Source organism: Piliocolobus tephrosceles, chromosome 16 (genome assembly GCF_002776525.5).
Source record: "Piliocolobus tephrosceles isolate RC106 chromosome 16, ASM277652v3, whole genome shotgun sequence".
Lineage (NCBI taxonomy): Eukaryota > Metazoa > Chordata > Mammalia > Primates > Cercopithecidae > Piliocolobus > Piliocolobus tephrosceles.
The window spans coordinates 15,830,046-15,843,157 of record NC_045449.1 but is presented as its reverse complement, the minus strand read 5'-3'; the positions used below and the strand labels follow the sequence as shown (position 1 = coordinate 15,843,157).

Below are 13,112 nucleotides of genomic sequence, written 5' to 3'. Positions count from 1 at the left end.
AAAATTAGTTTTAATAATGTTTTATTTAATCCAAATATATAAAATGTTATTTCAAAATGCATCAATATAAAAACTCCTAATGAGATAGTTTACGTTATCTTACCATTACTGTCTTTGAAATCTGGTGTGTGTTTTAAATTGACAGACCATCTCAATTCGGACTAGTCATGCTTCAGGTGGTCCACTGTCACATGTAGCTAGTGGCTTCTGTATTAGACAACATAGCTCTAAACTACCAATAACCTGGTTTCTTTAATAAACAGTTACAAAGCGGTAAAAGAAAGAGGGGGAAACTTCTACACTAAAAGTGACCTAAGAGGCATATTAACCTGTTGGGAGCAAGTCCCCCAAAATCTGGCCATAAACTGGCCCCAAAACTGGCCATAAACAAAATCTCTGCAGCACTGTGACATGTTCATAATGGCCCTAACGCCCACGCTGGAAGGTTGTGGGTTTACTGGAATGAGGGCAGGGAACACCTGGCCCGCCCAGGGTGGAAAACCGCTTAAAGGCGTTCTTAAGCCACAAACAATAGCATGAGCGATCTGTGCCTTAACGACAAGCTCCTGCTGCAGTTAACTAACCCAACCTATTCCTTTAATTCAGACCATCCCTTCATTTCCCATAAGGGATACTTTTAGTTAAATTAATATCTATAGAAACAACACTAATGACTGGTTTGCTGTTAATAAATATGTGGGTAAATCTGTTCAGGGGTCTCAGCTCTGAAGGCTGTGAGACCCCTGATTTCCCACTTCACACCTCTATATTTCTGTGTGTGTGTCTTTAATTCCTCTAGCGCTGCTGAGTTAGGGTCTCCCTGACTGAACTGGTCTCGGCAAGTGGTGTCCACTCGTGGGGGCTTGAATCCAGGTCGAAGGGTTGCTGGAGCGATGGCTGGAATGGAAAAACTAAGCTGGAGGACACCCAAGTACTGTTAAAGCAATCCCCATGGTGAGTAAGAAGGGGAGCTCAGAAGCGTTAGGGTAACAATGGGACAAGTGTGGGGTCTGGTTCTTTTCACCTTGGAACTTTTTCACACTGATGATGAGGAGGAAGGAGAGTATGGTGAAGTAACAGAAGAGGTTACAGAGCATGTTTATTTGCCAGTTAAAGGTAAAGCAGCAAAGGAGGGAGAGGTTCATCCCTACCCTTCTGCACCCCTTCAATATTATTTTGAAGAAAAAAACCCTCCAGATCTTTCTTTTCTGGAGGACACTGGGTTAAAAGTAGTTGCCCCAGTGACTGTTTGAGCAGCACCTCGAGCAACTGCTCTTAGTTCTATTCAGGCAGGAATCCAGCAAGCTAGATGAGAGGGTGATTTAGAGGCTTGGCAATTCCCTGTTAGAATACACCCCCCAGATCAACAGGGAAATATTACAGTTACATTTGAGCCTTTTCCTTTTAAATTACTCAAAGAATTTAAATAAGCTATAAATTAGTATGGACCAGGTTCTCCTTTTGTATTGGGACTGTTAAAGAATGTTGCTGTTTCCAGTCAGATGATACCTACTGACTGGGACGCTCTTACTCGAGCTTGTCTAACTCCTGCTCAGTTCTTACAATGTAAAACTTGGTACACAAATGAAGCTTACATTCAGTCTGCTCACAATGCCCAGGCCCAACCTCAAATTAATATAACTGCAGACCAACTTTTGGGGGTTGGCGGCTGGGTTGGTTTAGATACACAACTGGTCATGCAGGATGATGCCACAGAACAGCTTAACAGTGTGCATTAGAGCTTGGGAAAAAATCACTTCAGGTGGAGAACAATACCCTTCCTTTAGTGCTATAAAACAGGGACCAAGAGAACTATATGTTGATTTCACAGCTCAGTTACAGGAGTCTCTTAAAAAGATGATTGCAGATTTGGCTGCTCAGGATATAGTGTTGCAGTTACTAGCTTTCGACAGTGCTAATCCTGATTGCCAGGCTGCTCTGTGACCTATCAGAGGGAAAGCACATGTAGTTGATTATATCAAGGACTGTGATGGTATCCTAGGTAATCTGCATAAAGCTACTTTGTTGGCACAGGCAATGGCAGGACCGAGAGTGGATAAAGGAAATACTCCATTTCTTGGAGCTTGTTTTAACTGTGGGAAGCATGGTCATACTAAAAAAGAATGTAGAAAAAAATCAGCAAGTCAGGCTGCCAGATAGGGGAAAAAAGAAAACTGCTGATCTTGAAATACGTCCAAAATGTGAAAAAGGAAAACATTGGGCTAATCAATGTCACTCTAAGTTTGATAAAGAAGGGAACCCGATTTTGGGAAATGCCATGAGGGGCCTGTCCTGGGCCCCCTTCTAAACCGGGGCAATTCCAGCTCAGGTCATTCCCTCACCCTTGTACAATGTCTGTCCTCCGCCACAGCCGGTGGTGCCACAGTAGATTTATGCTGCACAAAAGCTGTAAGCCTTCTGCCTGCAAACCCCCACAAAAGGTCCCAACAGGAGTCTGTGGACCCTTGCCGGGGGCACAAGAGAATTACTTTTAGGAAGGTCCACTTTAAGTTTAAAAGGGGTACAAATACATACAGGAGATTGATTCAGATTACAATGAGGAAATTCAAATTGTTATATCTACTTCTGTTCCCTGGAAAGCAGAGCCAGGAGAGCATATAGCACAGCTCCTGATTATGCCATATGTGGGAATGAGAAAAAGTAAAATTAAACAAACAGGAGGATTTGGAAGCACAAACAAACAAGGCAAAGCAGTTTATTGGGTAAATCAAATTACTGATAAACGCCCTACCTGTGAAATAACTATTCAGGGAAAGAAATTTAAAGGTTTGGCAGATACAGGAGTGGACATTTCAGTCATTTCTCTACAGCACTGGCCATCCACATGGCCAATTCAACCTGCTCAATTTAACATAGTTGAAGTTGGTAAAGCCGCCGAAGTATATCAAAGTAATTATATTTTGCATTGTGAAGTGACTGAAGGACAACCTGGGACTATTCAACCAATTATAACTTCTGTACCTATAAATTTATGGGGAAGAGATTTCTTACACCAATGGGGAGCACAAGTTCTAATTCCAGAACAATTATATAGCCCTCAAAATCAACATATGATGCATGAAATGGGGTATGTCCCTGGTACGGGACTAGAAAAAAAATTTGCAAGGTTTAAAAAGTTCCTGCCAAAGATTAGGATATCATTTTTGATGGCAGCCATTGTTAAGCCTCCGGAACCTATACCTTTAAAATGGTTAACAGATAAGCCAATTTGGATAGAACAATGGCCACTGAGTAAAGAGAAAGTAGAGGCTTTAGAGAAATTAGTTACTGAACAATTAGAAAATGGGCACATAGCTCCAACATTTTCCCTTTGGAATTCTCCAGTTTTCATAATTAAGAAAAAAATCAGGTAAATGGAGAATGTTAACTGATTTAAGAACCATCAATTTAGTTATACAACCTATGGGAGCATTACAGCCATGATTGCCTTCTCCTGCTATAATTCCAAAAAGTTGGCCTTTAATAGTCACAGATTTAAAACACTGTTTCTTTACTATTCCTTTAGTTGAGCAAGACTGTAAATGGTTTGCATTTACGATTCCTGAAGTAAACAACCTGCAGCCTGCTAAGTGTTTTCATTGTTTTACAGATGGGTCTAGTAATGGTAAAGCTTCTTATTTTGGCTTAAAAAATAAAGTTTTCCAGATGCCCTATACTTCAGGTCAAAAAGCGGAGCTTGTAGTTGTAATTGAGGTATTGACTGCTTTTGATATGCCTATTAATGTGATTTCTGATTCTTCATACGTGGTTCATTCCCCACAGTTAACTGAAAATGCTCAGTTACAATTTCATACAGATGAACAACTGATGACTTTATTTACCCAATTACAAACAGCAGTTAGGAGTACAATGCACCCTTGTTACATCGCTCACATCAGGGCTCATACACCTCTTCCAGGACCTTTGACTGAAGGGAATCAAATGGCTGACGGCCTAGTTGCTAACGCAATATCTAATTCTAGACTTTCACAATTTAACCCGTGTTAATGCCTCTAGTCTCAAATGCAGATACAGCATTACCTGGAAAGAAGCTAAAGCTATTATCCAGCGATGCCCAACTTGCCAAATGGTACATTCCTCATCTTTTATAGGAGGAGTTAATCCTCAAGGATTGGAACCTAACTCTCTTTGGCAAACGGATGTCACACATGTTCCCTCGTTTGGGAGACTAGCTTATGTACATGTATGTGTGCACAATTTTTCTTACTTTGTCTGGGCTACATGCCAATCAGGAGAGTCTTCTGCCTGTGTTAAACTTCACCTTTTGCAGTGTTTTGAGGTGATGGGTATTTCAGCTTCTATTAAAACAGATAATGCCCCAGGCTATACTAGCCAAGCTCCAGCTACATTTTTCTCTATGTGGAATATTAAACACATTACTGGTATCCCGTACAATTTTCAAGGACAAGCCATAGTGGAAAGAAAGAATCTGTCCCTTAAATAGCAGTTGCACAAGCAGAAAGGGGGAGAGAGAGAATACAGAACCTCGCAAATACAACTGAATCTAGCATTATTAACTTTCAATTTCTTGAGCCTGCCCAAAGGCCAGATGTTATCAGCAGCTGAACAGCATCTACAGAAACCAGCTGCAAAGACAGAAGCAAAACTATTGGTTTGATGGAGAGATCTAATAACAAAAAGTTGGGAAATAGGTAAAATAATAACTTGGGGTAAAGGTTATGCTTGTGTTTCTCCAGGCCAAAATCAACAGCTGATTTGGATACCATCAAGACACCTGACACCTTATTATGAGCCAGATGCCGAGGAAGAGACTCTGGGAGGATTCCGAGGACCCCCCCGGTTGTAGCCATGTCAAGGCTGATGCTGAGGAGGACCCAACTGTTATGTCACCTGTCAATCATGGCCACCCACCTGGGGACAGATGAAGAAGCTGTCACAGATGGTGGAAGAAAACCTGAGGAAAGCAGGACAACCAGTCACAATGAATACTTTAATGGTAGCTACGATAGTGGTTATCACCACTGCTGTGAGTATTCCTTCAATAATGGCTGACACAGAGAACAATTATACTTATTGGGCATATTTATCAATCTTGGCTGGCAATAATGCCTGGATGCAATCACTCTATGACACAGTTACACATGCTTTCTGATCTCAGTATTCACCATAACAAATCTGCTCCTATAATTGAGGCATACCACCCTCAAAAACCTATTTGTAAACAGGATTGGACCCAGTTAGACAAAATGAACGTACTTGTTTAGGAAGATTGCATTGCAGAACAGTCAGAGGTGTCGCACAACGATTCCTATGGAATCATTAATTGGTCCCCTAAGGGGATGTTTAGCTTGAATTGCACCTCTCAGTCTGCGTGCCACGGCCACACTATGTTCAGATGATCTGAACAAAATGGTCAGACAGTAGAAACGATAAGAAGTATGGCCAAGAGTTCCTATGATGTGGAATCATGGTGGTATAGTGGCACCTCCACCTCAAATGATATGGTCCATTGTAGGAGCTAAACATAAGGATTTGTGGAAACTATTAAATGCTCTTAATAAGATCAAAATTTGGGAAAGAATAAAAAAGCATCTAGAAGGACACTCTACAAACTTGTTTTTGGATACAGCAAAATTAAAAGAACAAATATTTAAAGCATTCCAGGCACACCTGACCTTAATGCCAGGAACTGGAGTGCTTAAAGGAGCTGCAGACAAATTAGCAGCTAGTAACCCATTAAAATGGATAAAAACACTTGGAAGCTCTGTAATTTCAATGATGATTTTTTTTTAATCTGTGTTGTTTGTCTTTGTAGTCAGCAGATGTGGATCCCAACTCCTGCAAGAAGTAGCTCACTGTGACAAAGCTGCCCTTGCTTGTATCTCTTTGCAAATCAAAGAAGGGGGACATGTTGGGAGCAAGCCCCCCCAAAATCTGGCCATAAACTTGCCCCAAAACTGGCCATAAACAAAATCTCTGCAGCACTGTAACATGTTCATAATGGCCCTAACACCCACGCTGGAAGGTTGTGGGTTTACTGGAATGAGGGCAAGGAACACCTGGCCCGCCCAGGGTGGAAAACCACTTAAAGGCATTCTTAAGTCACAAACAATAGCATGAGCAATCTGTGCCTTAAGGACATGCTCCTGCTGCAGTTAACTTGCCCAACCTATTCCTTTAATTTGGCCCATCCCTTCGTTTCCCATAAGGGATACTTTTAGTTAATTTAATATCTGTAGAAACAATGCTAATGACTGGTTTGCTGTTAATAAACATGTGGGTAAATCTCTGTTTGGGGCTCTCAGCTCTGAAGGCTGTGAGACCCTTGATTTCCCACTTCACACCTCTATATTTCTGTGTGTGTGTCTTTAATTCCTCTAGTGCTGCTGGGTTAGGGTCTCCCCAGCTGAACTGGTCTCGGCATTAACCAATTACACCATATGAATCAACTGCGGAGACAAATACCAAATGAGTATTTGGTGAAACAAAGGCTCAGTGTTCATTTTTTAGCTGTAATAATAGTAATATTATATAACACTAGGAATTTTAAAAACTGTCAATCAGAGATATATAATAAAATAGATTAAATAATATAATATTTTGTATTTGTATCAAAATAATGAGTGAGAGAAGGGTTACAGATGAAATGTGATTGTTCATGGGTTAACTGGTTAAGAGGGCAATAGGTTTAAGGGATTCAAACTACTCTTCCCACTTCTGTGAGTATAATGCTTATCAAGTATCAGAGACTGCTCTAGGGGCTTATAATGTATTGAATGAATCATCACAGTAAGGAAGGTGCTATTTACAAATAAGGAAAGTGAGGCACAGAGATGTTAGGTGTCTTGCCCAAGGTCAAAGAAGCAGAAGAGTCTAGATTCAAATCCAAGCAGTCTGTATTGAGAATTCCAGCTTGTAACCTTGTAATCACTCTGATCCATGGCCTAGAAAACTAAGAGCCCTGAGTAGCTGACTACTCAGGCAAAGAAGTCAACTTAGATCATATCTGGCTAAGGTCTGTTCTAGATCAGAAGAAAGATTTCCTCTGGGGTGTTTTTCTACCACTTAGATATGTATGCTTGTCATACATGTCTTATGTATACATATCCCTTTGGAATTTTCAACCTTTAGGTTTCTGAAGTATGTTTTAGATAATACTGCTAATAATAAAACACGGCGAATGTAGGAGATGATGAGTTCATAAACTTTATTGTTAATCACTTGACATGTGTGTAATTCAAACTGTAACCAATGTACTGGGTTTTGTTTTCTTTTTCCACCAAGAACTCAGCCCCAGGAAAAACCTGAAAAGGCCCTCATCTCTCATCTATGGTTTACCTTGAGGCTCTGTACAAGCAAGAAGTGACTAAGGCAGAGTTGTAACCTGCCTGCCTAAGAGGAAAATGTATGCCCAACACATACAAAGATCCCTCTGGCAGTTGCTGAAGACTTACTGGTTTAAGGCATAAAGAAATCTGTCTCATCATTAACTAATCACCATGTTAACCAAGCAGGTATTTTAGTGGCTATACATGATAAAGAATACAGACTTTACAGATTGCTCCAGGAAAGTTTCTAAACAAAAACAGCAGCAGTGCCACCAACAACTGCAACAACAAACCCTAGAGAGGGGAGAATCTGATTTCCAGAGTTGCCACATTATATTATTTAAAATAACTAACTGGTTTTCAACCAAAAATTATTAAAACACACAAAGAAACATGAAAGCATGGACCCACACACAGTAAAAAATAAAGCATCAATGGAAACTACCTCCAAGGAAGTCAAGATGTTGTACTTATTAAACAAAGACATTAAGGCTGCTATTATAAGTATGTTCAAAGGCCTAAATAAAACCATGTATAAAGATTTAAAAGAAATTGTGAGAATGATATTTCACTAAATGGAAATTTTGGAGTTGAAAAGTATAATTGAAATAGATGTATCAGTAAAACATAACAAATTTAAACATATACTCACCTAACAAAACAGTCCCACAATACAGGAAGCAAAAATGTATAAAATTGAAGGGGCAAAGAGATAATTCAACAGTAGTAGTCGGACAAAGTGAAAGCAGTGCTCAGAGGGAAATTTATAGCTATAAAATGTCTACAATTTAAAAAGAAAAAATCAATAACCTAAAGTTATACCTTAAGGCACTAGAGAAGGAAGAGTGAACTAAATTTTTTAGAAAGCAGAACGAAGGAAACAATAAATATTAGAATGGAAATAAAATAGAGAACAGAAAAACAGCAGAGGATATAATAGGCAAAAGTTGATTATTTGGAAAGATTAAAAAATGGCAAACCATTAGCTAGAGGGACTAAGAAAAAAAGAGAGAAGACACAGATTACTAAAATCAGAATGAAAAAGAAGACATTCCTACTGACCTTAAAGAAATAAGAGGATTATAAAGGAACACTATGAACAATGGTATGCGAACTTAGATGAACTGGACAAATTCTTAGAAAGGCATTAACTACCAAAACTGACTCAGTGTAACAGGAAATCTGGATAGATCCATAACAAGTAAACTTCCCACAAATAAAAGCCTAGGTTCAAATGGCTTCATGTGAATTATACCAAACATTTCAAGAAGAATTAATACCAATCCTTCACTAACTCTTCCAAAAAATGGAAGGGAACAATTCCAAACCCACTTTATGAGTCCAATATTACCTAAACTAGACAAAGACATCAGAAGAACACTACAGACCAGTATCCTTATGAATATAGACACAAAATTCTCAACAAAATACTAACAAAGTGGGTTCAGCAACAAATTAAATGCAGCATATACTACAGCCAAATGGAAATGATCTTAGGAATACAAGGTTTTGTATTTTATGTAAAACAAAAAATCAATCAATAGAATAAAGAACTGCACAATCATCTTAATAGATTCAAAAATGCATTTGACATAATTCAACAAACTAAAAATAGAAGCAAACATCATCAACCCGATAAAGACTCTCTGTGAAAAACTACATCTAACATCATACTTAATGGTAAACAGCTGAATGTGATCATAAACAGGACAACAATGTCCCTTCTCACTTTTCTTTCTCTCTCTCTCTCTTTTTTTTTTTTTGGATACAGGATCTTGCTTATCACCCAGGCTGGAGTACAGTGGTGCAATTTCGGTTCACTGCAACCTCCACCCCGCCAGTTCAAGGGATCCTCCTGTCTCAGCCTCCCAAGTAGCTGGGATTACAGGTGTGCGCCACCACGCCTGGTTAATTTTTGTATTTTTTAGTAGAGTCGGGGTTTCACAATGTTGGCCAGGCTGGTCTCAAACCCCTGTCCTCAAGTGAGCCACCCACCTCAGGCTCCCAAAGTGTGGGATTACAGGCATGGGCCACCATGTCCAGCCATTCCTTCTCACTTCTATTCAACATTATATTCTACATTTTTGCAAGGGAAATTAGAAAAGGAAAAGAAATACAAAGTATCCAGATAGGAAAGGACAAAGCAAATTTCTATTTGCAAATGATATAATCTCTCTATATAGTTAATGTTATCTTGCATATAAAAAACCCTAAGAAATCCAGGTGCACACACACACAATTTAGTTCTATTAGAACTAATAAGCTAGTTCAGCAAGGTTCAGGATACAAGATCTATATGTGTGTGTGTAAGTCAATTATTTGTATACACTACCAATAACTATTTCAAAAAGAAATTAAGAAAAAAAATCATTTATAACAGCAAAAATAAGAAAACACAGGAATGAAGTTAACAAAAGATGCGTAAAATATGCACACTGAAAACTATAAAACTACAAAACTGAGAGAAACTAAAGAATACATAAATAAATGGGAGGACAACCCATGTTGAAGTATGGAAGACTTAATCTTGCTAATATAGCATTACTCTCCAAATTGATCAACAGATTCAACACAAGACTTACGCAAATTCCATCTGGCTTGTTTTTTCTGAAATAGAAAAGCTGATCCTAAAATTCATTTGGAAATGAATTTGTTTTTCAAAACAATATTGAAAAAGAAGAAAGCTGAGGCACTCATACCTCCTAATTTCAAAACTTACTTCAAAGGTACTTTCAAAACTTACTTCAAAGATACAGTGCTCAAGACAGTATGGTACTGACATTAGGATAGACATTTCTATCAATGGAATACAACTGACAGTCTAGGAATAAATCCCTACTATAATAGTCAGTTGGTTTTCAATAAGGGTACTAAGACAATGAGTAGAGAATAGTCTTTTCAACAAACAGTGCTGAGACAACTGAATATTCACATGCCAAAGAATGAAGTTGAATCTCTACCTCATATCATAAACAAAACTTAACTCAAAATGGACTATAAACCTAAATGTAAGTAGTAAAACTATAAAACTGTAAGAAGGAAAGAGGAACATCTTCATGACCTTTGATTTGGCAATGAATTATTAGATATGACACCAAAAGCACAATAGACAAAAGACAAGAACAGATCATTTAGACTTCATCAAAATTAAAAACTTCTGTGCTTCAAGGGACATCATTAAAAACTCAAAAAGGCAACCAAAGAATGTGAGAAAATATTTACAAACCATTTATCTGAAAAGGGATTTGCGTTTACATATAAACAAATAACCCAATTAAAAAATGGTCAAAGGATTTGAATAGACATTTCTCCAAAGGAGATACACAAATGGCCAATAAGTATGCTCAAGAGAAGATGCTCAAAGTCCTTAGTAATTAGGAAAATAAAATCCATAAGATACAGTAAGATACCACTTCACACCCAATGAGATGTGTATAATAAAAAAAGCCAGACAATATTAAGTGTTGTTGAAGAAGTAGAGCAATTGCAACACTCATACACTGCTGGTAGGAATGTAATATGGGGCAGCTGCTTTGGAAAGCAATCTGACAGTTCCCCAAATGGTTTAACAGAATTATCATATAATCCAGCAAAATTCCAACCCTAGGTATATACCAAGAGAAATGAAAACATATGCTCACACAAAAACATATACACAAATGTATTAGCATCATTATTAATTGCCCCAAAGTGGAAACAACTCAAATACTCATCAACTGATAAATGGATAAGCAGTATGTGCTATATCCATACAACTGGAATATTATTTGGCCACAAAAAGGAATACAGTACTGACACAAGCTACAACACACATAAGCCTTGAAAATATTATGCTAAAATGAAAGAAGACGGTCTCAAAGGACCACATATTATATCATTCCATTTATATGAAATGTCCAGAATAGGCAAATCTATAGAGATGAAAAGATTAGTGGTTGTCAGAGGCTGTAAGGAGGGGGAATTGAGTACTGCTAGTAGGTATGGGGTTTCTTTTTGAGGGTGACGGAATGTTCTGGAATTCCACATAGTGACGGTTATCTGTGAATACATTTAAAAACCACTGAAATGAATACTTTATGAATTTTATGATATGTGAATTACACCTTAGTAAAACTGTCATTAAAAATACTGCCAGAGGGGCGGTTCCAAGATGGCCAAATAGGAACAGTTTCAGTCTACAGCTCTCAGCATCAGCAATGCAGAAGACGGGTGATTTCTGCATTTCCAACTGTGGTACTGGGTTCATCTCACTAGGGCTTGTCGGACAGTGGGTGCAGGTCAGTGGGTGCAGCCCACCAAGTGTAAGCTGACGCAGGGCGAGGCATCACCTCACCTGGGAAGAGCAAGGGGTCAGGGAATACCCTTTCCTACCCAAGGGAAGCTGTGACAGATGGCACCTGGAAAATCGGGTCATTCTCACCCTAATATTGTGCTTTTCCAACGGTCTAGCAAATGGCACACCAGGAGATTATATTCTGCACCTGGCTTGGAGGGTCCCACACCCACGGAGCCTTGCTCATTGCTAGCACAGCAGTCTGAGACTGAACTGCAAGGCGGCAGCAAGGATGGGGGAGGGGTGCCCGCCATTGCTGAGGCTTGAGTAGGTAAACAAAGTGGCCAGGAAGCTCGAACTGGGTGGAGCCCACCACAGCTCAAGGAGGCCTGCCTGCTTCTGTAGATTCCACCTCTGGTGGCAGGGCATAGCTGAACAAAAGGCTGCAGAAACCTCTGCAGACTTAAATGTCCCTGTCTGACAGGTTTGAAGAGAGTAGTGGTTCTCCCAGCATGGAGTTTGAGATCTGAGAACGGACAGACTGCCTCCTCAAGTGGGTCCCTGACCCCCGAGTAGCCTAACTGGGAGGCAACCCCCAGTAGGGGCAGACTGACACCCCACATGGCCGGGTACTCCTCTGAGATGAAGCTTCCAGAGGAACAATCAGGCAGCAACATCTGCTGTTTAGCAATATTCGCTGTTCTGCAGCCTCCGCTGCCTGATACCCACGCAAACAGGGTCTGGAGTGCACCCTCAGCAAACTCCAACAGACCTGCAGCTGAGGGTCCTGACTGTTGGAAGGAAAACTAACAAACAGAAAGGACATCCACACCAAAATCCCATCTGTACATCACCATCATCAAAGACCAAAGGTAGATAAAACCACAAACATGGGGAAAAAAACAGCAGAAAAGTTGAAAATTCTAAAAATCAGAGTGCCTCTCCCCCTCCAAAGGAACACAGCTCCTTGCCAGCAACAGAACAAAGCCAGACAGAGAATGACTTTGACGAGTTGAAAGAAGAAGGCTTCAGAAGATCAAACTTCTCCAAGCTAAAGGAGGAAGTTTGAACCCATCGCGAAGAAGCTAAAAACCTTGAAAAAAGATTAGACAAATGGCTAACTAGAATAACCAGTGTAGAGAAGTCCTTAAATGACCTGATGGAGCTGAAAACCATGGCACGAGAACAATGTAATGAATGCACAAGCTTCACTTGCCGATTCGATCAAGTGGAAGAAAGGAGATCAGTGATTGAAGATGAAATGAATGAAATGAAGCAAGAAGTTTAGAGAAAAAAGAGTAAAAAGAGACAAACAAGGCGTCTAAGAAATATGGGACTATGTGAAAAGATCAAATGTACGTCTGATTGGTGTACCTGAAAGTAATGGGGAAAATGGAACCAAATTGGAAAACACTCTGCAGGATATTATCTAGGAGAACTTCCCCAACCTAGCAAGGAAGGCCAACATTCAAATTCAGGAAATACAGAGAACGCCACAAAGATACTCCTCGAGAAGAGCAACTCCAAGA

At 39.5% G+C, this 13,112-nt stretch overlaps 1 protein-coding gene across 5 annotated transcripts in view; it reads right to left on the bottom strand.

Annotated features, from left to right (window-relative positions):
• Positions 1 to 13,112, bottom strand: part of ZNF624 (zinc finger protein 624) — a 46,391-nt gene that overhangs the window by 16,944 nt on the left and 16,335 nt on the right. Inside the window, exon 1 of one of the 5 annotated variants that reach the window (XM_023192182.1) lies at positions 4,894 to 5,584. The exons of the other annotated variants lie outside the window; for them this stretch is intronic. The gene's annotated coding sequence lies outside the window, so the exon portion shown is untranslated. Of the gene's footprint in view, positions 1 to 4,893; positions 5,585 to 13,112 lie in introns of those variants that run through there. 5 annotated transcript variants of the gene reach the window in all.